General features: G+C 44.2%; 1 protein-coding gene across 3 annotated transcripts in view; it reads left to right on the forward strand.

The window, feature by feature from the left end:
* The window catches only part of FAM222B (family with sequence similarity 222 member B), an 85,080-nt gene that overhangs the window by 34,729 nt on the left and 24,879 nt on the right, over positions 1-25,472 (forward strand). The window contains exon 1 of one of the 3 annotated variants that reach the window (XM_066263202.1): positions 2,623-2,791. The exons of the other annotated variants lie outside the window; for them this stretch is intronic. The gene's annotated coding sequence lies outside the window, so the exon portion shown is untranslated. Of the gene's footprint in view, positions 1-2,622; positions 2,792-25,472 lie in introns of those variants that run through there. 3 annotated transcript variants of the gene reach the window in all.

The following is a 25,472-nucleotide window of genomic DNA, read 5'->3' on the forward strand; positions in this document are numbered from 1 at the left end:
GAGACAGAGAGGAAAGCGCGGCAGAGGGGTGGAGAAGCAAATGGGCGCTTCTCCTGTGTGCCCTGGCCGGGAATCGAACCCGGGTCCTCCGCACGCTAGTCCGACGCTCTACCGCTGAGCCAACCGGCCAGGGCCTCTTTTCCTTTTTTTGAGAAAGACAAGGGAGAGAGATGAGAAGCATCAACTCATAGGTGCATCACTTTAGTTGTTTATTGATTGCTTCTCATGTGTGTCTTGATGGTGGGGAAGGGGGCACTCCAGCAGAGCCAGTGACTCCTTGCTCAAGCCAAGGATCATGGGCTTCAAGCCAGCTGCCTTGGGATCATGATGAGCCCCGCTCAAGGTGGTGACCTCTGTGTTTCAAACCTGGCAACCCAGATTGACACTTTATCCACTTCACCACCAGTCAGGCTTACTTGTTTTTAAGTGAGCCCAGTGGTGGGATTCAGCCAGTTTGCAGTGGTTCGGCAGAATCGGTACCTAATTTTTTGTTGAGTTTGGTGAACCAGTTTTTTAAATGGCACTTGAAATCAGAGTTTTATCTAAGGTGGGTGCCTGGACAGCCAGTCACCCAATGTAGAAATCATAAATTTACATTCCTTACTCTTTTTTAACTTTCATCTGCACGACAGTGCACTTATTCTAAATTCCCATAGTAATGTTCATTCTGTCCATAGGTGAAAAAAATTGCAAGCAAGGACACCAATCAAGAAGCAATATGGAAATATCTCAAATAACAGTTTTATGTTTGTCAGATATTTAATTTTTTTGTTAGTATTTTAAAAATTAGTTTTGTGGACCTCTTTTATTCTTTCTTTTTTTTTTTTTTAGAGACAGAGAGTTAGAGAGAAGGATAGACAGGGACAGACAGACTGGAACGGAGAGAGGAGAAGCATCAATCATTAGTTTTTTGTTGCGCGTTGCAACACCTTAGTTGTTCATTGATTGCTTTCTCATATGTGCCTTGACCGCAGGCCTTCAGCAGACCGAGTAACCCCTTGCTCAAGCCAGCGACCTTGGGTCCAAGCTGGTGAGCTTTTTGCTCAAACCAAGTCGCACTCAAGCTGGCAACCTCGGGGTCTCGAACCTGGGTCTTCCACAACCCAGTCCGACACTCTATCCACTGCGTCACCGCCTGGTCAGGCTCTTTTATTCTTATTTAAATATTAAATACATGAAATAATTACCTTTTGGCATATCTTTTTTTATACTTAAAACTGTCATTAGGGCAGAGAACTGGTTAAATTATTTTAATCCCACCACTGAGTAAGCCCCACTACATCTAAGAAAATATCCGACTGACCAGGCGGTGGCGCAGTGGATAGAGCGTTGGACTGGGATGCGGAGTACCCAGGTTTGAGACCCCGAGCTTGCCAGCTTAAGCGTGGGCTCTTCTGGTTTGAGCAAAGCTTACCAGCTTGGACCCAAGGTCGCTGTCTCGAGCAAGGGGATTACTAGGTCTGCTGTAGCTCCAGGGTCAAGGCATATATGAGAAAGCAATCAGTGAACAACTAAGGTGTCACAACGAAAAACTGATGATTGATGCTTCTCATCTCTCTCTGTTCCTGTCTGTCTGTCCCTATCTATCCCTCTCTCTGTCTCTGTAAAAAAAATAAATAAATAAAAAGATTAAAAAAAAAATATCCTACAGGTCTTAGCGTATTCCATCCCAGCAGTGTTATGCCCCTAACACTGACATCAGTGATTGACGCGTTGGTGCAACATGCCAGTTACGCTGTGGCCTGACAGTTGCTGAGAATTTTTCTAATATTAGGTGTATGGCTTGAACAAGACTTAGGATGTTTGCTTTCTGGTTTTACTGAAACCTTCTGAGGGAGTGGTTAGCTTGGGGTTTAATTGGATGTAGCTGTCTCGTGTCTTTGCGGGGTTGGAGCCAAGTGTGTGTGGGGTTTTGTTGTTGCAGGTGATTGTATTGCCTCACCTTCCACCATCAACTTCCAGATACATACCTTCCCAGTAAGGCTCCCCCCACAACCTTTAATTTTTGCTGCATAGGAAGCAGGAGTTACAGACTGGGTGGATTGATGTATGCTGATCTAATATGCAATCCTAAATCTGCATGGTCATGAGGGAGTGCAGTTGATTAGTCTGAGAAAAGAAGGCATAGAGGTCTGGGGAGCATCTTTTTACTGTTGGGTGTCTCCCCGTGGCTATTGCTGTGGTAGTCTGAGCCACTCTGAGAGCTACCTCCTGAATGACGGTCCTTCCTACTAACCTGGCAGAGAGTGGGGGACCAGGAGAAGGGACGTGGCATCACCTGGTCCAGCTATGGGATACTAGGCTCTCTGCTTTAGGGTGAAGGCCAAGAGAGATGGGGGCAGCTCTAACAAAGAGGAGCCGCGCCGGGGCTGGGGTCTCGGGTAGCTGGCCTATCCCGGGCGGCTGACCTCCCAGTGGGCCTCCCCAGTTGGCTACTTGGTGAGTCGCTCTGCTGGCTCCCTGGCTCGTCATTGGCTGTGAGGACAGGAGGGGGCTCGCAGAGGGTTGGGATAGAGTTGAGGGGGCGGGACTGGCTTCCGGCGGCTAAGGGGAGCTTCTGGCAGCAGGCTGGGGGAGGGGGTGTCGGGGCACGGCGGAGTGCTGCGCTCGGAGAGCCTGGCACCCGGAATAGCCGCCTCCCCCTCCCCCTGCCTAGACCACTGGAAGCCCCTTCTCTTTCATCTTCTTGGGGCGGGGCGAGGAGAGTTGAGCTGCCTCAGGTGGGTGGGGCGGAGCCGGGAGCTTCACGGAGTGCTGCGGAGCGAACCTCACCTCTCTTCCAGGGCTCAAGGTGTGTGTGTGCTTTTTCTAACGCAACCCCGACTTCTGCCGACTTAACCTTGAGGGGAAATAGAATAGAAAGTAAGAGCTCCACATCCCATCAGTTTGTTTTGATTTTCTAATTCTACCCTTCATTCTTCTTTCCCTCCCTTCGTCTCACCCCAGCTGCAGGGTAAGGATATTCAGGACTGAAATCTTTTTATTGATGTGATGTCCGTCGCGCAGTAAAATAACAGAGAAGAAAAGAGGAGCCCTTTCTTATGTGGCAGCTGATCCAGTAAACCACAAAATAGGAAAAGATTAGGAATGGGTTTTGGAAATTATACTGATTCCTCGTACATTAAAGCTGTCTAAACCATTTTCCTGCTTGGGACTGCCGTAATCAGCAAAAACTATCTGAAAAGGAAGAAGGTACTATTGGAAAGAAGGAGAGTCCCCGTCAAATGGTGGTTAAAGGAAATCTTGATAGTTATTAGCAATTAACTCTGCTAAAGTCTTTTCCCGAGTACATTTTACCGGCTTTGTGTAGTACTAAGCCCTGTTGGAGAATACTAGCTAGAGCCAGCAAACTTATCTTACCGTTACTGAAACTTAAAGTCTTGTCTGTTTCTTTACCGGCCTATTTTTTATATCCGTAGGCGCTCAGAGGAATTAGGTTTGGTCGTCAAAAACCAAAACCAAACTTTAAAAAATATCCAGGTGAATTTTGTGTTATTCAATTATTTTTTAAAGCCCCTCCCCCCAACTTTATGAAGTTGGGTGGCTGTAGCATTCATTTTAAATTATATTTTTCTCTTTTGAGTTCCTTTGCTTCTACAATTTATGGGTCCCCTCTTTCTGAAAGATACAGAGCTCATCTTCAGCCAAAACCAGGAACATCTTTATAGGTTTTTTTAAAAATTGACTTTTATTGGAGTGACACTGGTTAATGTAATTATACAGGTTTCAGGTGCCCAATTCTACAGCACATCTATGTACACCATATTATGTGTTTACTGCTCCCTAGGTCAAGTCTTCATCTCTTCATAGGTGTTTTTGTTTTGTTTTGTGGTGACAGAGAGAGAGTCAGAGAGAGGGACAGATAGGGGCAGACAGACAGGAAGGGAGATGAGAAACATCAGTTCTTCGTGTGGCTCCTTAGTTTTTCATTGATTGCTTTCTCATGGGGGGGGGCTACAGCAGACCTATTGATCCCTTGCTCGAGCCAGCGACCTTGGGCTCAAGCTGGTGAGCCTTGCTCAAAGCAGATGGGCATGCTCAAGCTGGCGACCTCGGGTCAGAACCTGGGTCCTCCGCATCCCAGTCCGACGCTCTATCCACTGCACCACCGCCTAGTCAGGCTTTATAGATTTTTAATTGAAAGTTATCAATTGATGATAGAAAACCCCAGATTTATGATAGAAACAAAAGGTGTGTGTGTATGTGTGTGTCACATGTGTGTCTGTGTTGTGTGGCAGTTTCATTGTAAACTTGTCTTTTTTTTTTTTTTCCATGTTGTGGGGGAGGGAAAAAAGAGAGAAGGGCGGAGGGAGGAGATGGAAGCATCAACTCCCATATATGCCTTGACCAGGAAAGTCCAGGGTTTCAAACTGGGGACCTTAGTGTTCCAGATATGTTTTATCCTCTGTGATACCACAGATCAGCTGGTAAACTTGTTTTAACTGGGAATTTTCACCAAAGGTGTTTGACCAGATTTATGTTAATGTTAATTAGCTAGAATTCCAAAAGGGATAATCACCAATTTTTTGGCAGCGCTTTGGCAAAAAAATTTTTTTGAAGATCTAATCGGCTTTATTGAGCAATTCATGAACTGGGCAGCATCCCATTTAGCAACTAAACTAGAAGAGTATTCTTGGCTAAATATTAATTGAAGTGATTGAGAGTTCATTCTTGAAATCCAGGTTCAGTTCTAGAGATTGATCTAACTAGAGTTCAGTGTTGACAGAATTAGTATGTTGAATCTATTTTACACTTTTAGCTGGATCGTGTAGTTTTTCTCTGCATTGATATATTGGATCTCTAACCAATAAGGAGCAGTTGGGGTGAAAGCAAGTATTATAAAGAATAGGAATGGTTGGCCCTGGCCGGTTGGCTCAGTGGTAGAGCATTGGCCTGGCGTGCGGGGGACCCGGGTTCGATTCCCGGCCAGGGTACACAGGAGAAGCGCCCATTTGCTTCTCCACCCCACCCCCTCCTTCCTCTCTGTCTCTCTCTTCCCCTCCAGCAGCGAGGCTCCATTGGAGCAAAGATGGCCCGGGCGCTGGGGATGGCTCCTTGGCCTCTGCCCCAGGCGCTAGAGTGGCTCTGGTCGCTGCAGAGCGACGCCCCGGAGGGGCAGAGCATCCCCCCCTGGTGGGCAGAGCTTCGCCCCTGGTGGGCGTGCCGGGTGGAGGGTGGATCCCGGTCGGGCGCATGCGGGAGTCTGTCTGACTGTCTCTCCCCGTTTCCAGCTTCAGAAAAAGAAAAAGAAAAAAAAAAAAAAAAAAAAAGAATAGGAATGGCCTGACCAGGTGGTGGCGCAGTGAATAGAGTGTCGGACTGGGATGCGGAAGGACCCAGGTTTGAGACCCAGAGGTTGCCAGCTTGAGCCCGGGCCCATCTGGCTTGAGCCAAAAAAAAAAAAGCTTACCAGCTTGGACCCAAGGTCACTGGCTCGAGCAAGGGATTACTGGGTCTGCTGAAGGCCCTCGGTCTGCTGAAGGCCCCTGGTCAAGGCACATAAGAGAAAGTAATCAATGAACAACTAAGGAGTCCCAATGAAAAACTGATGATTGATGCTTCTCATCTCTCTCCGTTCCTGTCTGTCCCTATCTATCCCTCTCTCTGACTCTTTCTCTCTGTCCCTGTAAAAAAAAAAAAAAGAATAGGAATGGTGCCTGACCTGTGGTGGCACAGTGGATAAAGTGTCCACCTGGAACACTGAAAAGTTTGCTGGTTCGAAACCTCAGGTTCACCCATTTAAGGCACATACAAGTAGCAATTATTATAAGTTGATGCTTCCTGCTCCCCTTTTTTCTTCTCTCTTTAAAACCAATAAATAAAATCTTAAAAATATAGAAATAAAAAATAAATAATACTCAGTACATTAAAAAAATAGAGTAGGGATGGTGAAATAGGAAACCACCTCAGTTATGGAAACTTACTATAGGTCAGAAAAGTTACTGTACTTTTTTTTTTTTTCATTCTCAAGGAGTTTAGCATGGAATTGTGCAGAAAAGTAGATGCACAATAAACCTTTGGATTTGTGGTTTTTTGTTTATTACCCATTTATCCCTCTGTGAATACTCTTTAAAAGGTAAAGAGGATCCTTTACCAAATATTACTAAGAATGAACTGTTAAAAATCACTGATTGAAGCTTTGACATCTAGTCTAGTACAAAATGAAATGCAGTTTGGCTAAACTATAACAAGCTGAGGAAGTGACAAAAACCACTTGGTGGCCATATTAAAAAATATACCACGGGTTCATTTTGCTTTTCCCAGAAAACAAGTTTTTACCTTCCTATTTGATATCCTAGGTGTTTTTTTTCTTTGTCTACCCATGGGTGAACAGTTAATACAGCTTTATAAAGTTACATTACACTTTGCTCATTTAATTTTTTAATATTTCTGTTTTCTTGACTAATTTTTTGTAATCAGTATTTTGAATGCAGGATTTCCCCTAAGAATTTCCCTGAGGAGGCAAAAGGCTGTGTACAGAACTAATAATAGGTATACCTGTACTAATCTCCAAATATTGTTTAAGGAAGATAGAAATCTTCAGATTTGGTCCTCTGCCAGGAAACATGAATCTATGACTTCCCATATTTCTCAGATTGAGGAGACATGGTGCTGCTGAGGGTAAAGTAGCTGATTTAATTTTATTTAACAGTCTGTTTTTATCCATTCTGCTTATTTTTGTGAGTCACAACCTACAATGTGTTAAGAAAAGGGCCTTATGTTTTCTCTAAAGGGACACTCAAGCTCAATCCCCATTTGCATCAGAAGTATAAAATGATCCCCTTGAGAAGGTGCAGGAAAGATTGGACCCTTGACGTTATTTGATTTTCATAATAATCATCTTGAGTGTTGTAAGATTTGGAATTAGGTAAAGCTTGCTCAAGGTGAGAAAATATTAGAGGCAAAAAGACTTGGGAATGCTGCAATATTCGAGACTTATTTAGAGATAATGAATGCATCCATATGGAAATGCTGATGGTAGTTTTTAGTTCAGCTTTGTCAGTCAGATGTCTGAGACAATATTGTGTGTGTGTTTAAGCACAACCCCCTCTCCCATGGGTTTACATTTGGTAGCCGAGTCTTTTGAGGAAGTTGTTTGCTGTGAGTCTGAATTCAGAGAGTAGAGGACTTGGTGGAGTCTGTTATCTGTTTATGACCCAGATAAGTATGTGGAATTGGTTGCTGGTGAATTACTGAACTCTTCCTAATGAATGGTTGCTAGGCAAAGTGCATCTCAATCAGTTTAATCCTCAATAGTTTACAGTTCTGCTCTTGTTGAAGGCCAGAGCTGCTTTTTTAATGATATTGCCCTGTAAGAATCCTTTCTGATGTGCATATATGTTGCTCAGTGGCTCAAAAAGGGGGGTGGGGGGCCTGACCTGTGGTGACACAGTGGATAAAGCATCGACCTAGAAATGCTGAGGTCGCCGGTTCGAAACCCTGGGCTTGCCTGGTCAAGGCACATATGGGAGTTGATGCTTCCAGCTCCTCCCCCCTTCTCTCTCTCTGTCTCTCCTCTCTCTCTCTCTGTCTCTCTCTCTCCTCTCTAAAAAAAAAAAATGAATAAATTAAAAAAAAGAATTAAAAAAAAAAGGGGGGTGGGGGCTAGAACAATTCAGGGAGATCACTTGATCCATTACTTACATTTTGATAACCAGGATCAGCATTGTCCTTAATTTCTTTCCTGGATCAAGTGGTTGTGGAGGGCAGGTGTTGCTTTCCAATATTAAGATACCACTGTTTTTTATTATCTTTGGTTTTGTAACTATAGTAAGGCAGTGAACTAACGCATTCATTGTTAGTTGGAAACAGGCCAGTGATAACACTACCCTTGGGCCTGGATGGATGGAAAAATAGGACAGAGTAAACAATTGAGGGCATAAATAATGAATCTTCCAACTGAGCCCTGGGAGAGTGAAGGAGATTATCCTTAGAGCTGTTCAATCTGGCAATGAAAGGGAAAGAGTCCATGGAATTAATTACCCTGACTGTGTTTAATACTATACTTATTATGGGATTGTTAGAGCCATTCAAAACACAGTTTGCCTTTTATTTTCCGAAGTTGGAAACAGGGAGGCAGTCAGTCAAGACTCCTGCATGCGCCTGACCAGGATCCACCCGGCATGCCCACCAGGGCGCGATGCTCTGCCCATCTGGGGCATCGCTCTGCCGCAATCAGAGCCATTCTAGCCCTGAAGCAGAGGCCACAGAGCCATCCTCAGCGCCCGGGCCAACTTTGCTCCAATGGAGCCTTGGCTGAGGGAGAGGAAGAGAGAGAGAAGAAGGAGAGAAGGAGGGGTGGAGAAGCAGATGGTCGCTTCTCCTGTGTGCCCTGGCCAGGAATCGAACCCAGGACTCCTGCACGCCCGGCCGACGCTCTACCACTGAGCCAACTGGCCAGGGCCCACAGTTTGCCTTTTAGATATAAATTTTTAACCCATCTTTTTGTTAGTTTTGGTATTTAAAACCAAACACTTAAATTGCTCATTTATTTTTAGAATCCAGGCCTTTGCTCTTTCCCACAACTTTGTTCTATATGTTAGCATGCTTTTTATTTATTTTTATTAAGTGAGAGGTGGGGAGGCAGAAATAGACTCCTGCATGCGCCATTATCAACCTGGTAAGCACTCTACCAGGTGATGCTCTGCCTGTCTGGGCCACTGCTCTGTTGCTCAGCAACCGAGCTATTTTAGGGCCTGAGGCGAGACCATGGAGCCGTCTGCAGTGCCCAGGGCCAACTTTGCTCCATTTGAGCCATGGCTGCACTAGGGGAAAAGAGAGAGAGATGGGGGGAAGGGAAGCAGATGGTCGCTTCTCCTGTATGCTGTGACTGGGAATCAAACCCAGGACTTACACACATTGGGCTGATACTCTACCAGAGCCATCCAGCCAGGGCCTATCTATTAACATTCTATGACTACTGGACAGTCCTTCTATTTGGCCAGACTTTAGCATTTTGATTAGGGATTTTACTATCTGTAAATATATATGATAATAGTAGTGAGTTTTTTTCACACTCGCTGATTCCCCCCCCACAGTGAGTTTTGTTTGTTTTTTTAATGAAATTAGTACCAGTTACAGTTTTTGTTTTGTTTTCTTTTGTTTTTTGTATTTTTCTGAAGCTGGAAACGGGGAGAGACAATCAGACAGACTCCCGCATGCGCCCAACCGGGATCCACCCGGCACGCCCACCAGGGGCGATGCTCTGCCGCTAGCGCCTGGGGCAGAGGCCAAGGAGCCATCCCCAGCACCCGGGCCATCTTTGCTCCAATGGAGCCTTGGCTGCGGGAGGGGAAGAGAGAGACAGAGAGGAAGGGGGGGGGTGGAGAAGCAAATGGGCGCTTCTCCTATGTGCCCTGGCCGGGAATTGAACCCGGGTCCCCCGCACGCCAGGCCGACGCTCTACCGCTGAGCCAACCGGCCAGGGCCAGTTACAGTTTTATTAACTTAAAATCATGTTTGTTTGATAACCAATTTATGGAAACAAGAAGAACGTTTGCCTTTTTTTTTTTTTTTTTTACAGAGAAAGAGAGAGAGTAAGAGAAAGGGATAGACAGGGACAGATAGACAGGAATGGAGAGATGAGAAGCATCAATTATTAGTTTTACATTGTGCATTGCGATACCTTAGTTGTTCATTGATTACTGTCTCATATGTGCCTTGACCGTGGGCCTTCAGCAGACCTAGTAACACCTTGCTCGAGCCAGCTGGGTTCAAGCTGGTGAGCTTTTGCTCAAACCAGATGAGCCCACGCTCAAGCTGGCGACCTCGGGTTCTTGAACCTGGATCCTCGGCATCCCAGTCCGACGCTCTATCTACTGCGCCACCACCTAGTCAGGCAAACATTTGCCTTTTTTAAATGTTGCCTTACACATTTTTAAAATAAAAATTTTTGTTACGATCATACTCTGGATGATCAGGAGGCATGAGAACATACATGAACATTTGTACTACTCAAAGAGTCAAAGGAATATTTTGGTATCTTGAATATATACTGTTTACTTTGAAATTAAATATATGGTTATAGAGTATAATTATATAACAACTCACAAAAGGTTGATGAGTTTATCTCAAGAATTATTTTCAGTGTTAACATAAAAAATCTTTACTTTTTAAAATTTTTTATTTTTAAAGAGAGAGGAGAGAAAAAAGGATTGAGAAAGAGAGAAGGTAGGGAGGAGCAGGAAGCATGAACTCCCATATGTGCCTTGACCAGGCAAGCCCAGGGTTTCAAACTGGCGACCTCAGCGTTCCAGGTCAACGCTTTATCCACTCTGCCACCACAGGTCAGCCCAAAATTTTTTACTTTTGGGTTAGTTTTCATCCATTTCAACTGTTTAAATAAGCAGTCTCTTAGTGTTCTCAGCTTTTCTCTGAGATAGGGAAAACTAATGCCCTAAGAATGTCCAATAACTAATACAGTGATTTGGTAGTGAAGCTACATCTAGAACTTCTCTGAATTTCTAATATATTTAATTTTCTGCAAGAACTTCTTTGTGTGTGTGTGTGTGTGTGTGTGTGTGGCAGAGACAGGGAAAGTCAGAGAGAGGAATAGATAGGGACAGAAAAGACAGGAAGGGAGAGAGATAAGAAACATCAATTCTTCGTTGTGGCTCCTTAGTTCATTGATTGATTTCTCATATGTGCCTTGACCGTGGGCCTTCAGCAGACCGAATAACCCCTTGCTGGAGCCAGCGACCCTGGGCTCAAGTTGTTGGGCTTTTGCTCAAACCAGATGAACCCGCGCTTGAGCTGGCGACCTCGGGATCTCGAACCTGGGTCCTCTGCATCCCAGTCCATTGCTCCATCCACTGTGCCACCGCCTGGTCAGGCTGTCTCTCTCTTGCTTAAAAAAAAAAAAAAAGATATATAGCCTGACCTGTGGTGGCGCAGTGGATAAAGCGTCGACCTGGAAACGCTGAGGTTGCCAGTTCAAAACCCTGGGCTTGCCTGGTCAAGGCACATATGGGAGTTGATGCTTCCTGCTCCTCCCCCCCTCTATAATGAATAAATAAAATCTTTAAAAATATATATATTAAAAAAAAAAGATATGTAAAGGAAGGTCAAAATGAAATTTTATTGTATTTGGTACTGATGGATTTCAGGGAGGGAACATTGGACTGTTTAGATCAGTGGTTCTCAACTTTTCTAATGCCATGACCCCGCAATACAGTTCCTCATGTTGTGGTGACCCTAAACCAAAAAATAATTTTGGTGGCTACTTCATAACTGTAATTTTGCTACATGATATGCATTATGTATTTTCTGATGGCTTTAGGCGACCCCTGTGTTTTGGTCATTCGACCCCCTCAGGGTCGCGACCCACAGGTTGAGAACTGCTGGTTTAGATAAAATTTGGTCAAGGTCTGGCCTGACCAGGCGGTGGCGCAGTGGATAGAGCGTCGGACTGGGATGTGGAGGACTCAGGTTCGAGACTCCAAGGTCGCCAGCTTGAGCACAAGCTCATCTGGTTTGAGCAAAGATCACCAGCTTGGACCCAAGGTCGCTGGCTCGAGCAAGGGGTCTGCTGTAGCCCCACAGTCAAGGCACATATGAGAAAGCAATCAATGAACAACTAAGGTGTTGCAACAAAAAACTGATGCTTCTTATCTCTCTCCATTCTTGTCTGTCTGTCCCTGTCTATCTCTCTCTCTGACTCTCACTCAGTCTCTGTAAAAAAAAAATTTTTTTTTTGGTCAAGGTCTGAATGTGTTAAATTAAGCCTAACTGAAAAGGATAGAGTGCATCTTTTTTTTTTTCCTTGTGACAGAGTGAGAGACAGAGGGACAGATAGGGACATACAGGAAAGGAGAGAGATGAGAAGCATTCTTCGTTGCAGCACCTTAGTTGTTCACTGATTGCTTTTTCATATGTGCCTTGACCGGGAGGCTAGGTGACCTCTTGCTCAAGCCAGAGACCTTGGGGTCAAGCTGGTGAGCTGTGCTCAAACCAGATGAGCCCGCGTTCAAGCCGGTTACCTTGAGGTTTTGAACCAGGGTCTTCTGAGTCCTGGTTTGACGCTCTATCCACTGTGCCACTGCCTTGGTCAGGCCAGAGTGTATCTTGCCCAACATATGTGCAGAACTCTAGTTAAGGGTTCATTCCTGATCAGAGAATATAGTCAGTTCTTGATTATTCATTCAGAAGGGCAAACAAGCAAAGGATAGACAGATAAAAGCTAAGATATTTCTAAGCCCTGTTTTTACTTCCTCTACTTTTTAACTGGGATCATCTAGCTGAACAAACTTGATTAGAGATGTTTTCTTTGGTTGAAACCAGAAGGTAAGATAGTCACAATCTTGGATTTGTTTATTTAATATATTAACACTTAACCCTTGTTACCTAATTATACTGAGTTCCTGTGGAGAATTGAGATCTTCCAAGTAAATTGTAAACAAACTAGTTCTTGAGACTAGTATGTCTTCTTTGTTGGCTTCTTCTGGCCCTGCAGTGTATGTAAATTATTCATCCTTTGGGTGAGCTGTAGATAGCAAAACCAAAAAAGAATTGTTACCAAAGCAAACCCCTCTTCTAACACTGTGAAGTATGTTCACTAGTGATGAGGGCTGTTGGCCAAAATGAAATCTACTCAGAAGTCATATTGTGATTAAAGTAGTACTATAAGTTATAAATTTAATGCTGAAGATTTCTTTTAAGTGGTATTTGGTGGGAGTTATGTTTCTTTCTTTCTTTCTTTTAGTGGAAAGAGCAACTGAATATTAACAGCAGTTTAAAAAAGCAAGGTTTCCATGACCAATTGCTAATTCTTTGCATTTAGCAAAGTGATTTTGAGGATCAGTCGCTGATCTAAGTGAAAAATTAGATTTTATGTCACTTGCAGAATTGAAATGATTTAGCCAACATCCCTATTGCTTTAGAAGAATAAGCATTATTAGTCATAGCTTAAATTTCTTCTTTTCTTCCAAAAGCTGGAGTACTTCTATCATTGGGATTTTGTTTATCACTTATTATGTAAAGGATTAGACAATCTATTTTAAAATGAAAGGGGTATCAAGACTATGTAAGTTAAAAGGCAGTTTATCCCAGGTCACAATATATAAATGGAAAAGTTGCATTTTCTGGGTTTCTGAATGGGCATCTGTATTACCCAGCTCTTCAGCTGAAGTGGTTTTACTATTGTGAAGACATTAACTTTTTAGCTGTGAAGGTATTGGTTTGGCTTTTGCTTATCTCATTCTCCCAGAACCTCTTTCATTCAACAGAAAGTGGGACCAATGGATTAATGAATAATCCATATCTTGGTTTTAACTTGTTCTTCCAGGTGTTACTGTGTATTCACTAAAGTGCTTTACAAAGGATTATTAGCTTTATTCAATCCCTGTGAAGTTTGGTGAGTTTAGAGTGTGATACTGTGTTAGAACATTTTCCCAGAAAGACAAAAGGAACCTTTCCTTTTAAGAAAAGCCCTTTGGGGCCCTGGCTGGTTGGCTCAGCGGTAGAGCGTCGGCCTGGCATGCAGGGGACCCGGGTTCGATTCCCGGCCAGGGCACATAGGAGAAGCGCCCATTTGCTTCTCCACACCCCTCCCCTCCTTCCTCTCTGTCTCTCTCTTCCCCTCCCGCAGCCAAGGCTCCATTGGAGCAAGAATGGCCCGGGCGCTGGGGATGGCTCCTTGGCCTCTGCCCCAGGCGCTAGAGTGGCTCTGGTCGCGGCAGAGCGCCGCCCCGGAAGGGCAGAGCATCGCCCCCTGGTGGGCAGAGCGTCGCCCAATGGTGGGCGTGCCAGGTGGATCCCAGTTGGGCGCATGCGGGAGTCTGTCTGACTGTCTCTCCCCGTTTCCAGCTTCGGAAAAATGCAAAAAAAAAAAAAAAGAAAAGCCCTTTGGCCTGAGCAGGCGGTGGTGCAGTGGATGCAGCATCGGACTGGGACTCAGAGGACCCAGGTTTGAAACCCAAGGTGGCCGGCTTTAGCACGGGGTCACTAGCTTGAGGTCAGAGGTTGCTGGCTTGGAGCCCAAGCACTGGCTTGAGCGGGGGGGGGGGGGGGGTCACTCACTCTACTGTAGCCCCTTGGTCAAGGCAATATGAGAAAGCATTCAATAAACAACTAAGGTGCCGCAATGAATAATTGATACTTCTCATCTCTCTCCCTTCCCCTGTCTCTCTCACACACACACTCTCTCTCACATACACATGCACGCGTGCGTACAAAATCCAACAGTTGAGTGGTTGCCTTTTCTAGGGACACAGTCAGAATACAAGTAATAACAAAATCAAATCTCTTGGGTGGTGCCCAAATAAACTAGGGAGTGCATACATTTAGTAACAGTGCTGCACTATATGTCCTTAGCAAGAAGTGTTTCCTAGGATTCTGTTTACACATATGATGGTGGATTTTGGATCCATGTCACACACATTACCTTTACTTTGTACTAACACTCTTTCTTGTTACTGTGAGCATGCCACTCTGGGGAAGCATATGAACAAGAGTAATGAAGAACTAATAAATATTTCCTTGTTACAGATAAAATAAATAAATAGGAACAAGTTGCTTTTTCAACAAGCTGTACTTTTTAACTTTTGCCTCTTCAAGCTAAACAAATATTTTAATTAAAATAAGCCGTTCTTATCATTCATAGTTTATTTTGGGGAGATTGTTCCTTAGTGCTCCTAGAAGTGAGAGGCAGGTGCCACTTTAGCCTGCACATCAACTGTGTAGCTCTCTAAAATTCTCTACCATCTCCCTCTATCCTCGGATCTGTCCACATCTACTCATCTCTTGGCTGCTGACAACTAGTTATGAAAGTTCCATTGCTCAGTCAGAGAATTGCTAATCTTTTTCAAAGTCAGAGCTGCATCTAACAAGCAGTCTTTGGTTGTGGGCAGGCTTACATGACTTTTTTTTTTTTTTTTTTACAGAGACAGAGAGTCGGAGAGGGATAGATAGGGACAGACAGACAGGAATGGAGAGAGATGAGAAGCATCAATCACTAGTTTTTTGTTGTGACACCTTAGTTGTTCATTGATTGCTTTCTCATACATACCTTGACTGGGGGCTCCAGCTGAGCCAGTGAACCCTTGCTCAAGCCAGCTACCTAGGTGTTTTGAACCTGGGTCCTCAGCATCCCAGGACAATGCTCTATCCACTCCGCCACCACCTGGTCAGGCAGTTCTCATTTGTTGTTCCACTTAGTTGGACATTCATTGGTCGCTTTCTGTGTGTGCCCTAATCGGGATTGAACTGACAACCTTGGCATTTCCAGATGATGCTCTAAGAAACTGAGCTAACCTGCCAGGGCCTTTTGAAAATAATTTTGTAATTGATTTTTAGAGAAAGATAAACAATTGATATGTTGTTCCACCTGTTCATGCCATCATTGGTCGATTCTTTTATGTGCCTGACTGGGGACTGAACCTGCAACCTTGGCATGCTGGGACAACGCTCTAACTTAGCTGCCTGGCCAGAGCCTGGAGAGGTTTTCTTATTTTTTTATTTTAATATTTTAATTTTTTTAGAAAGAGAAAAAGAAGTATTCATTTGTTGTTCCTCTTAGTTGTGCATTTATTGGCCACTTCCTGAATGTGCTCCAACCCAGGATCAACCCTATAAGGTGTTTTTTTTTTCTTCTTTTTTTCTTTCATTTATTTGTTGTTCCATTTATTTATGCATTCATTGGTAGATTATTATTATTATTATTATTTTTTACAGGGACAGAGAGAGAGAGGGATAGACAGGAAGGGAGAGAGATGAGAAGCATCAATCATCAGTTTTTTGTTGCCATTGCGACACCTTAGTTGTTCATTCATTGCTTTCTCATATGTGCCTTTACTGCGGGCCTTCAGCAGACCGAGTAAACCCTTGCTTGAGTCAGCGACCTTGGGTCCAAGCTGATGAGCTTTTAGCTCAAGCCAGATGAGCCCGCGCTCAAGCTGGCGACCTCGAGGTCTCGAACCTGGGTCCTCCACGTCACAATCCGATGCTCTATCCACTGCGCTACCACCTGGTCAGGCCCTATAAGGTGTTTTGAGACAGAGTTCTGTCTCACTTAACTGGAGATTTTTTATTGAGAGAGAGAGGGAGAGAGAGGATGAGAAGCATTAACTCATAGTTGCTTTCACTTCAGTTGTGCATTGGTTGCTTTCAAGAGAGGGAAGAGGGAAAGAAGCATCAATTCATAGTTGCTTTCACTGTGATTGTACATTGAGCTTCTCCTAAGTGCCTTGACTGGGCTGTGCCAGTGTACTCTTACTCAAGCCAGCAACCTTGGGCTTTTTTAAGAGTAAACATATTAAAGTGAAAACAGGGATGGTTTTTCAGACTGGATTTTTAACTCTGGCACTATTTTGGAGGCAGTGGTGAGAAGAAAAAGCACAGAACCAGAGGTCAGAAAACCTGGTTGTAGTCTAACCACTTACTAGCTTTTCCTAGTTTTTGGTTTGTTTTTTTTTTGTATTTTTCTGAAGTGAGAAGCAGGGAGGCAGAGAGGCCCACTTCCACATGTGCCCTACTAGGATCCACCTGGCATACCCACCAGGGAGTGATACTCTGCCCATCTAGGGTGTTAGTGTTAGTGTTGGTGTTGCTGTTGCAACTGGAGCCATTCTAGCACCTGAGGCGGTGGCCATGGAGCCATCCTCAGCACCCAGGCCGACTTTGCTCCAATGGAGTTTTTGGTTGCAGAAGGGGAAGGGAGAGATAGAGAGGAAGGAAAGGGGGAAGGGTAGAGAAGCAGATGGGCACTTCTCCCGTGTGCCCTGGCTGGAAATTGAACCTGGAACTTCTACATGCTGGGCTCACGCTCTACCACTGAGCCAACCAGCCAGGGCCTTCCTAGTTTCTTTATCTCCAAAAAGGAAATTAATGATACTGGCCCTGACTGTCTTTCATAGGTCATTTGAAAAAATCAAGTGAGAGAATCAATGTGAAGGCACTTTGAAAATTGTAAAGGTCTCTACAAATGTAAGCAGTTAATTAATGACTTTACAAAAACACCTTTGAATCATGGAATCTGGAGTTGGAATTTAGCAGTCATCTAGTCCAACTTCTTAGCTACTGAAAATAAACTCTTTTTCATTATTCTTAATGAATAGTCTTTACTTTTGCTTCAGCATTTCTAATTCTGTGCTACTTTTGAACAAGTTCAAATTGTTTTTGTTTACCTAAAATTGCCTTTTTTTTAGACTTTATTAACCTTTTCTGATCTCTGAAGTTCAAAGATAAAGCTAATTCTTCCTTTGCATAACAGCCCTCTTATGACACCCTTGTTTGAGATCTTCATTATTCCTCACCTTGAAATTACTGTAGCCACTTACCTGACTTGTGCCATTTCTTGTTTGTGGCACATCTAGCAGATTTATTTAAAACAGACATCTGATCATGTTACTCTCCTTAAAACCTGTTCCAGTTTCCCTGTGGCTTCAGGATCAAGTCTGACATTAGATAATAAGAGTTATAACTGCCTGGCCAGGTGGTGGCGCAGTGGATAGAGCGTCGGACTGGGATGCAGAAGGACCCAGGTTCGAGACCCCGAGGTCACCAGCTTGAGCGCAGGCTCATCTGGTTTGAGCAAAGCTCATCAGCTTGGACCCAAGGTCGCTGGCTTGAGCAAGGAGTTACTCGGTCTGCTGAAGGCCCACGGTCAAGGCACATATGAGAAAGCAATCAATGAACACATTGTGACACTAAGGTGTCACAATGCGCAATGAAAAACTAATGATGCTTCTCATCTCTCCATTCCTGTCTGTCTGTCCCTGTCTATCCCTCTCTCTTACTCTCTCTCTGTCTCTGTAAAAAAAAAAAAAAAAAAATTAAAAAAAAAAGTTATAACTGCCATCATTGAGCATAGTCATTGTGCTAAGCAGTTTATAATTATAATGTCATTTAATCATCACAGTGATTCTGTAAGATGTTGGGGCTACTTTTTGCTGATTTAATGGTAAGAACGTTGAGCTCTGACCCCAGTGCAGCTTTATTATCAATCTGCTAAAAGGCTCTTCGGAATTTAGCACATCAGGTTCATCTCCAGGTTCACATCAACACCCCACTCTCCATCATAGATCACTTGGGGTTCCCCATACATGACATGCCATTTAATTTCATAACTGCATGTCTTTCATTATGCTAGTTTTCTCTGCTTTGAGTGTTCTATCTCTCACAATCTGTTTCTTTTTTTTTTTACAGAGACAGAGAGAGTCAGAGAGAGGGATAGACAGGTACAGACAGACAGGAATGGAGAGAGATGAGAAGCATCAATCATCAGTTTTTTGTTGCAACACCTTAGTTGTTCATTGATTGCTTTCTCATATGTGCCTTGACCGCGGGCCTTCAGCAGACCGAGTAACCCCTTGCTGGAGCCAGCGACCTTGGGTTCAAGCTGGTGGGATTTTGCTCAAACCAGATGAGCCTGCGTTCAAACTGGCAACCTCGGAGTCTCAAACTTGGGTCCTTGGCATCCCAGTCCGACGCTCTATCCACTGCGCCACCGCCTGGTCAGGCCTGTTTCTTTCTTTTCTTTTATTTCCTGAGAGAGAGTGACAGACAGAAAGGAGAGAGATGAGAAGCATCAGCTTGTAGTTGCGGCCCCTTAGTTGTTCATTGATTGCTTTCTCATATGTGCTGTAGCTGGGGGTTAAAGCAGAGTGACCTCTTGCTCAAGCCAGCAACCATGGGGTCATGTCTATGATCCCACACTCAAGTCAGTGACCCTGTGCTCAAGCTGGTGAGCCCTTACCTGACCAGGCGGTAGTGCAGTGGATAGAGCATCGGACTGGGATGCTGAGGACCCAGGTTTGAAACCCTGAGGTCGCCAGCTTGAGTGTGGGATCATAGATATGACCCCATGGTCGCTGGCTTGAGCCCAAAGGTCACTGGCTTGAAGCCCAAGGTTGTTGACTTGAACCAGGGATCACTCACTCTGCTGTAGGCCCCCCCCCATCAAGGTACATATGAGAAAGCAATCAATGAACAACTAAGTAGCCTCATTGAAAAATTGATGCTACTTATCTCTCTCCTTTCCTGCGTGCCTGTTTCTTTCTGTCCTTCTGTATCTGTAAATGGTGACCCCTCGCTCAAGCTGGTGAGCCTACACTCAAGTCAGTGACCTTGGGGTTTCAAACCTGGGTCCTCAACGTCCCAGGCTGGCTCTCTATCCACTGTGCCACCACCTGGTTAGGTACAATCTTTTTTTTTTTTTAATTAATTAATTTATTTTTTTGTATTTTTCCATAGTTGGAAACGGGGAGGCAGTCAGACAGACTCCCGCATGCGCCTGACCAGGATCCACCCGGCAAACCCACCAGGGGGCGATGCTCTGCCCATCCTGGGGCGTTGCTCTGCCACATTCAGAGCCATTCTAGCGCCTGAGGCAGAGGCCACAGAGCCATCCTCAGCACCAGGGCAAACTTGGCTCCAGTAGAGCCTTGGCTGAGGGAGGGGAAGAGAGAGGAAGGAGAGGGGGAGGGGTGGAGAAGCAGATGGACGCTTCTCCTGTGTGCCCTGGCCGGAAATCAAACCCAGGACTCCTGCACACCAGGCCAATGCTCTACCACTGAGCCAACTAGCCAGGGCCTTATTATTTTTTTTGGTTAGGTACAATCTTACATTCTTGCTTGGCCTTCAGTGACCCATATTGTTCTCCCTTTTTTTTTTTTTTAAATTTTAATTTTATTTTATTCATTTTTAGAGAGGAGAGAGAGACAGAGAGGGAGAGAGAGGAGAGAGAGACAGAGAGAGAGAAGGGGGGAGGAGCTGGAAGCATCAACTCCCATATGTGCCTTGACCAGGAAAGCCCAGGGTTTCGAACCGGCGACCTCAGCATTTCTAGGTCGACGCTTTATCTACTGCGCCACCACAAGTCAGGCTGTTCTCTTTTTTTTTCCTCACTGTATCCTGGAAGTATGTTTTATTATTTGGGTTTTCAAACAATTTTATTCATTTTTTAAGAAAATTGTTTTCAGCCTGACCTGTGGTGGCGCAGTGGATAAAGTGTCGACCTGGAAATGCTGAGGTCGCCGGTTCAAAACCCTGGGCTTGCCTGGTCAAGGCACATATGGGAGTTGATGCTTCCAGCTCCTCCCCCCTGTCTCTCTCTCTCTCTCCTCTCTAAAATGAATAAATAAAAATAAAAAAATTAAAAAAAAAAAAAATTGTTTTCAGCTGTAGATAGAGGAGGTATTAGAAATTCCTGAATTCCATACATTAAACATATGGAGGGATGTGGCATCTATTTTTGAATTTTTATAAGTTTATTTGAGCTAAACTGACAGCATATGCCAGGGAGCAAAATCTCAGGTGCTCACATTTTAAAGTTGAGGTATAGCCTGACCGGGCATGGTGCAGTGGATAGAGTGTCGGACTGGGATGCAGAGGACCAAGGTTCAAGACCCCCGAGGTCAGTTTGAGCGCAGGCTCATCTGGTTTGAGCAAAAAGCTCACCAACTTGGGCCCAAGGTCGCTGGTTCGAGCAAGGGGTTACTCGGTCTGCTGAAAGCCCGCAGTAAAGGCACATATGAGAAAGCAGTCAATGAACAATTAAGATGTTGCAAGGAAAAACTGGATGATTGATGCTTCTCATCTTTCTCCATTCCTGCTTGTCTGTCCCTATCTGTCCCTCTCTCTGACTCTGTATCTGTCTCTGTAAAAATAAATAATAAAGTTGAGGTATAGTTGACATACAACATCACACTAGTTCCAGGTATATGATATAATAATTTGATATTTGTATGTATTGAGAAGTGATCACCACAGTAATCACGTTTTTCACCATGGGTTTTAGTTTTCATATTTTTATATCCAATACAAAGTACTGCCACAGTGCCTGGTACATCATAGGTATGTAGTGAATGACTGAATGTTGTCCCTACTAAGTGTTCTCTTTCTCAGGTTAAACTATTATTTTCCGTTACTCTTTTTTTTTTTTTTTAGAGAGGGGGGTGAGAGAAGCATTAACTCATGGTTGTGTCACTTGACTTGTTTATTTTCATACATGCCTTAACCAGGGGCCTCAAGCCAAGCCAGTGAGTGACCCCTTGCTTAAGCCTGCAACCTTTGGGCTCAATCTGGCAACCTTGGGATCATGTTGATGATCCCATGCTCAAGCAGGATGAACCTGCACTCAAGCCAGTGACCTTTGGGTTTCGAACCTGGAACCTCAGTGTCCCAGGTTAATGCTCTATCCACTTTGTCACCACTAGTCAGGCAGAAGGGTTCTGATTGTGGTAATTTCTAGCCATCTCTTTGCCAGAAAAGAACCCGTATAACCTGGGGGAAAAATAAGCAGAGATAGCACTTTGTACCTTTTTTTTTTTCTCTTTTTATCTTCTGTCATCTCAGCAGAGTACCTGCCTCCTGCTCACTTTACAGGTCACTGTTTATATAAAGACCCCATGACAAATGGTTTCCTAAGACTCGACAATAATCTTAGGAGTCTTCGTCCTTTTGGCTGTAGACACTGTTGAAAAGTAGTCTGATACTAAATTCCAGGGGAACAGGCACAGTTCTGTCTTGAATTGAAGGCAAATGAGTTAGGCAGCAGGAATCTATTAACACCAAAGCTGATTCAGAAGTGATTTAATCTTTATTAAAGCAGATCAACAGTGCCATTTGCCTATATAAGAATGAGATTACCCAGGATTCTCTTAGGAGAAAATTAATTATTAGTATAATTGTAGCTTCTGGCCTTGCATAATGTCTTCTTACTCTACCACATGCTAGTGGCACAGGGCACATCTAGTGCATGGTATTAGTGTATGTAGATCATGTTACATTGCTTTACTTAGGGTGTCCAGGGGAAATTTAACGATTCTCAGCAACCCACAGCCTTAATGGGTTTGCTTATTGTTAAAATTCATCTTTATCAAAGGAAGCACTGCTTAATGATTTTTCTCTTGGCTCAACATTCTGGGCATTAGCTGGAATTGCTGAGTGATTTGCAGTGGGGAAACCCTGAGAGCAATTTCTTGTTTGTCCACAAATTATCATTAGCAGTTTCATTTGCAGATTGAAGGAGCAGGAAAGAGTGGGCTCTTCGCCAGTTGCAGCTTCCCTCCGCTTAGGGCATTAGTTCAATTATGTCCAATTAACTTTTATTGCAGCTAGTGGTGATAATTACTTGCAAGTCAGTTTTTTGTTTTTTTGTTTTTGGCCACAATTATACTGAGGCTGAAGAATGAATTTGATGGATTTTAATAACCAGAATGACACATTTCACTCCCTCCCTACACGGCAGTTAATTTCTTTTTCCATAACTCTTTTAATTTTTATTTATTTATTTAATTCAGTGAGAGGAGGGGAGGCAGAGAGATAGACTCACGCATGTGCCCCAACTAGAATCCACCTTGCAAGCCCACTGGGTAGCAATTTCTGCCCATCTGGGGTGTTGCTCTGATGCTCAGCAACTGAGCTGTTCTTAATGCCTGAGGTAGAGGCCATGGAGCCATCTTTAGCTCCCGGGGCCAACTTGCTCCACTTGAGGCTTGCAGCAGGAGAGAGAGAGAGAGAGAGAGAGAGAGAGAGAAGTGAGAGGGGGAGGGGTAGAGAAGCAGATGGACACTTCTTCTGTGTGCTCTGACGGGAATCGAACCTGTGACATCCACATGCTGGGCCAACACTCTACCACTGAGCCAACCGACCAGGGCCCCCATACTTCTTTTAGACAGGTGGTCAAAGAATTGTAAAAATTGGCCCTGGCCGGTTGGCTCAGCAGTAGAGCGTCGGCCTAGCGTGCGGAGGACCCGGGTTCGATTCCCGGCCAGGGCACACAGGAGAAGCGCCCATTTGCTTCTCCACCCCTCCACCACGCTTTCCCTCTCTGTCTCTCTCTTCCCCTCCCGCAGCCAAGGCTCCATTGGAGCAAAGATGGCCCAGGCGCTGGGGATGGCTCTGTGGCCTCTGCCCCAGGCGCTAGAGTGGCTCTGGTCGCAATATGGCGACACCCAGGATGGGCAGAGCATCGCCCCTGGTGGGCGTGCCGGGTGGATCCCGGTCGGGCGCATGCGGGAGTCTGTCTGACTGTCTCTCCCTGTTTCCAGCTTCAGAAAAATGAAAAAATAAAAATAAATAAAAATAAAAATAAAAAAAAAGAATTGTAAAAATTCATCTTACAATTAAAACATTGTTCTTTTGAAAAGCTGTGTAGGATCATATTTTAAAAGAATCTATTAGGCCTGACCTGTGGTGGCACAGTGGATAAAGCGTCGACCTGGAAATGCTGAGGTTGCCGGTTCGAAACCCTGGGCTTGCCTGGTCAAGGCACATATGGGAGTTGATGCTTCCAGCTCCTCCCCCCTTCTCTCTCTCTCTCTCCTCTCTCTCTCTCCTCTCTAAAATGAATAAATAAAATAAAAAAATAAAAATTAAAAAAAAAAAAAAGAATCTATTAGAAACAGCCTTAATGGCTTTTTATATTCTGAGATCATACCCTTGAGTTCTTTGCTGCTTATCATAGAAAAATAGACTGCAATGGAATGTCATTCACAGCAACATGTGCTTATTGTAAGATTATGGTAATTGGCAAGGTAGTTTTTAATCTTCTGCTCGCATTTGAAATTCTCTTCAAAGAACAAAACAAAATTTTTGTTTGGGGTACTTTTAAAATCAGTAGGAAACAGGCCCTGGCCGGTTGGCTCAGCGGTAGAGCGTCGGCCTGGCGTGTGCGGGGGACCCGGGTTCGATTCCCGGCCAGGGCACATAGGAGAAGCGCCCATTTGCTTCTCCACCCCCCCCCCTTCCTCTCTGTTTCTCTCTTCCCCTCCCGCAGCCAAGGCTCCGTTGGAGCAAAGATGGCCTGGGTGCTGGGGATGGCTCCTTGGCCTCTGCCCCAGGTGCTAGAGTGGCTCTGGTCGCGGGAGAGCGACGCCCCTGAGGGGCAGAACATTGCCCCCTGGTGGGCAGAGCGTTGCCCCTGGTGGGCGTGCCGGGTGGATCCCGGTCGGTCTCATGCGGGAGTCTGCCTGTCTCTCCCCGTTTCCAGCTTCAGAAAAATACCAAAAAAAAAAAAAAAAAAAAAAATCAGTAGGAAACTGAAGAACACGTTTCTTTATCTGTCTAGGAATTTTAGTATATTATTTTTTTTTTTAATGTTTATTGTACTGAGAGAGAGGAAGGAAGGGAAAGAGAGGCAGGAACATTGATCTGCTCCTGTATGTGCCCTGATGGGGAATCGAACTTGCAACCTCTGTGCTTCAGGATGGTACTTTAACCAACTGAGCTGTCTGGCTAGGGTTTTAGTATGTTATTTTAGTAGACAGTTACATAATATTCTTGGAAACAATCCCTGCTAGGTGGAGATAGAGTGAAAGGAAGAAGGGAAATAGTTTGTATTCCTCTAAAGATTAAATTCCTTTGCCTTTTCCCTTCAGACTTTCCCTTCAATATCGTTGTTTGATGATTACCCTTAAAAGTAAATGGGCTTCTAAACAAAATCCTACCTTTTCACCTGCAAAAGATTGAAGTGATTTCAGCTGGGGCTGTTCTTAGATTACCACATGACATATACTGCTACCTTCATTTCAGATGCTATTGCTCACCTTCATATCCTTTGTTGCTAGGTTCTCTTCCTAAGAACTACTGCTAATCTCCTGAGATAGTTTCATATATGGCAGTGCATTTTAAGAGCCTGTTTTTGTTAAGTGCTTATTTAAACTAAGGGAAGAAAATCCATGGCTGCTTGGAGAAGGGCCATAATATACTTGGTTCTCCTCCAGAACTTGTGATCACACTAAACAGGAAAGAAGAGGAGAGGGTAAGTGATAAACATTATCCTTATACCACTTCAAAGCTCTTCATTGATTGTTACTAAAAACCTTTCTGCTGTTGAATAACCAAGACTCTGCCCGCCAGCTGCTGTTGGTGTGAAAGTTGAGAAGGTAGTTATAGTTAGTACTTTTCAGGAAGTCTAGAGATAAAGCTTATGAATGTTATTTGAAACTTTTTGTATAGTGGGAGGAAGTGAGTATCAAAACTGTTACACTCTAGAAGATATTATGACTAGGTTTTCTTTTATAGCACAGGGGAGTTTGCATGCCACTTGCTTGGGTTCAGGATGTGTGTTCAGAAGGAAGGACCTTGAAAAACTCTTAAAATATGAGTATGAACTTAATGGAGGTATTAGTGAATGTTAGACCTGAAGAACGGAGGGACATTAATAGTGCCTTCTTCAGGATAGACATTTTTTTTAAGACTTTATTTTAAAATTTTTTATTTTATTTATTCATTTTAGAGAGGAGACAGAGAGGGACAGAGAGAGACAGAGAGAGAGGAGCTGGAAGCATCAACTCCCATATGTGCCTTGACCAGGCAAGCCCAGGGTTTCAAACCAGCGACCTCAGCATTTCCAGGTCGATGCTTTATCCACTGTGCTACCACAGGTCAGGCTTAAGACTTTATTTTAGAAAGGAAGGAGGGAGGGAGGGAGGGAGGGAGGGAGGGAGGGAGGGAGGGATAGAGAGATATGAGCAGGAAGCATCAACTCCCATATGTGCCTTAACCAGGCAAACCCAGTATTCAAACCAGCG

This window comes from Saccopteryx bilineata, chromosome 2 (genome assembly GCF_036850765.1).
Source record: "Saccopteryx bilineata isolate mSacBil1 chromosome 2, mSacBil1_pri_phased_curated, whole genome shotgun sequence".
Classification (NCBI taxonomy): domain Eukaryota; kingdom Metazoa; phylum Chordata; class Mammalia; order Chiroptera; family Emballonuridae; genus Saccopteryx; species Saccopteryx bilineata.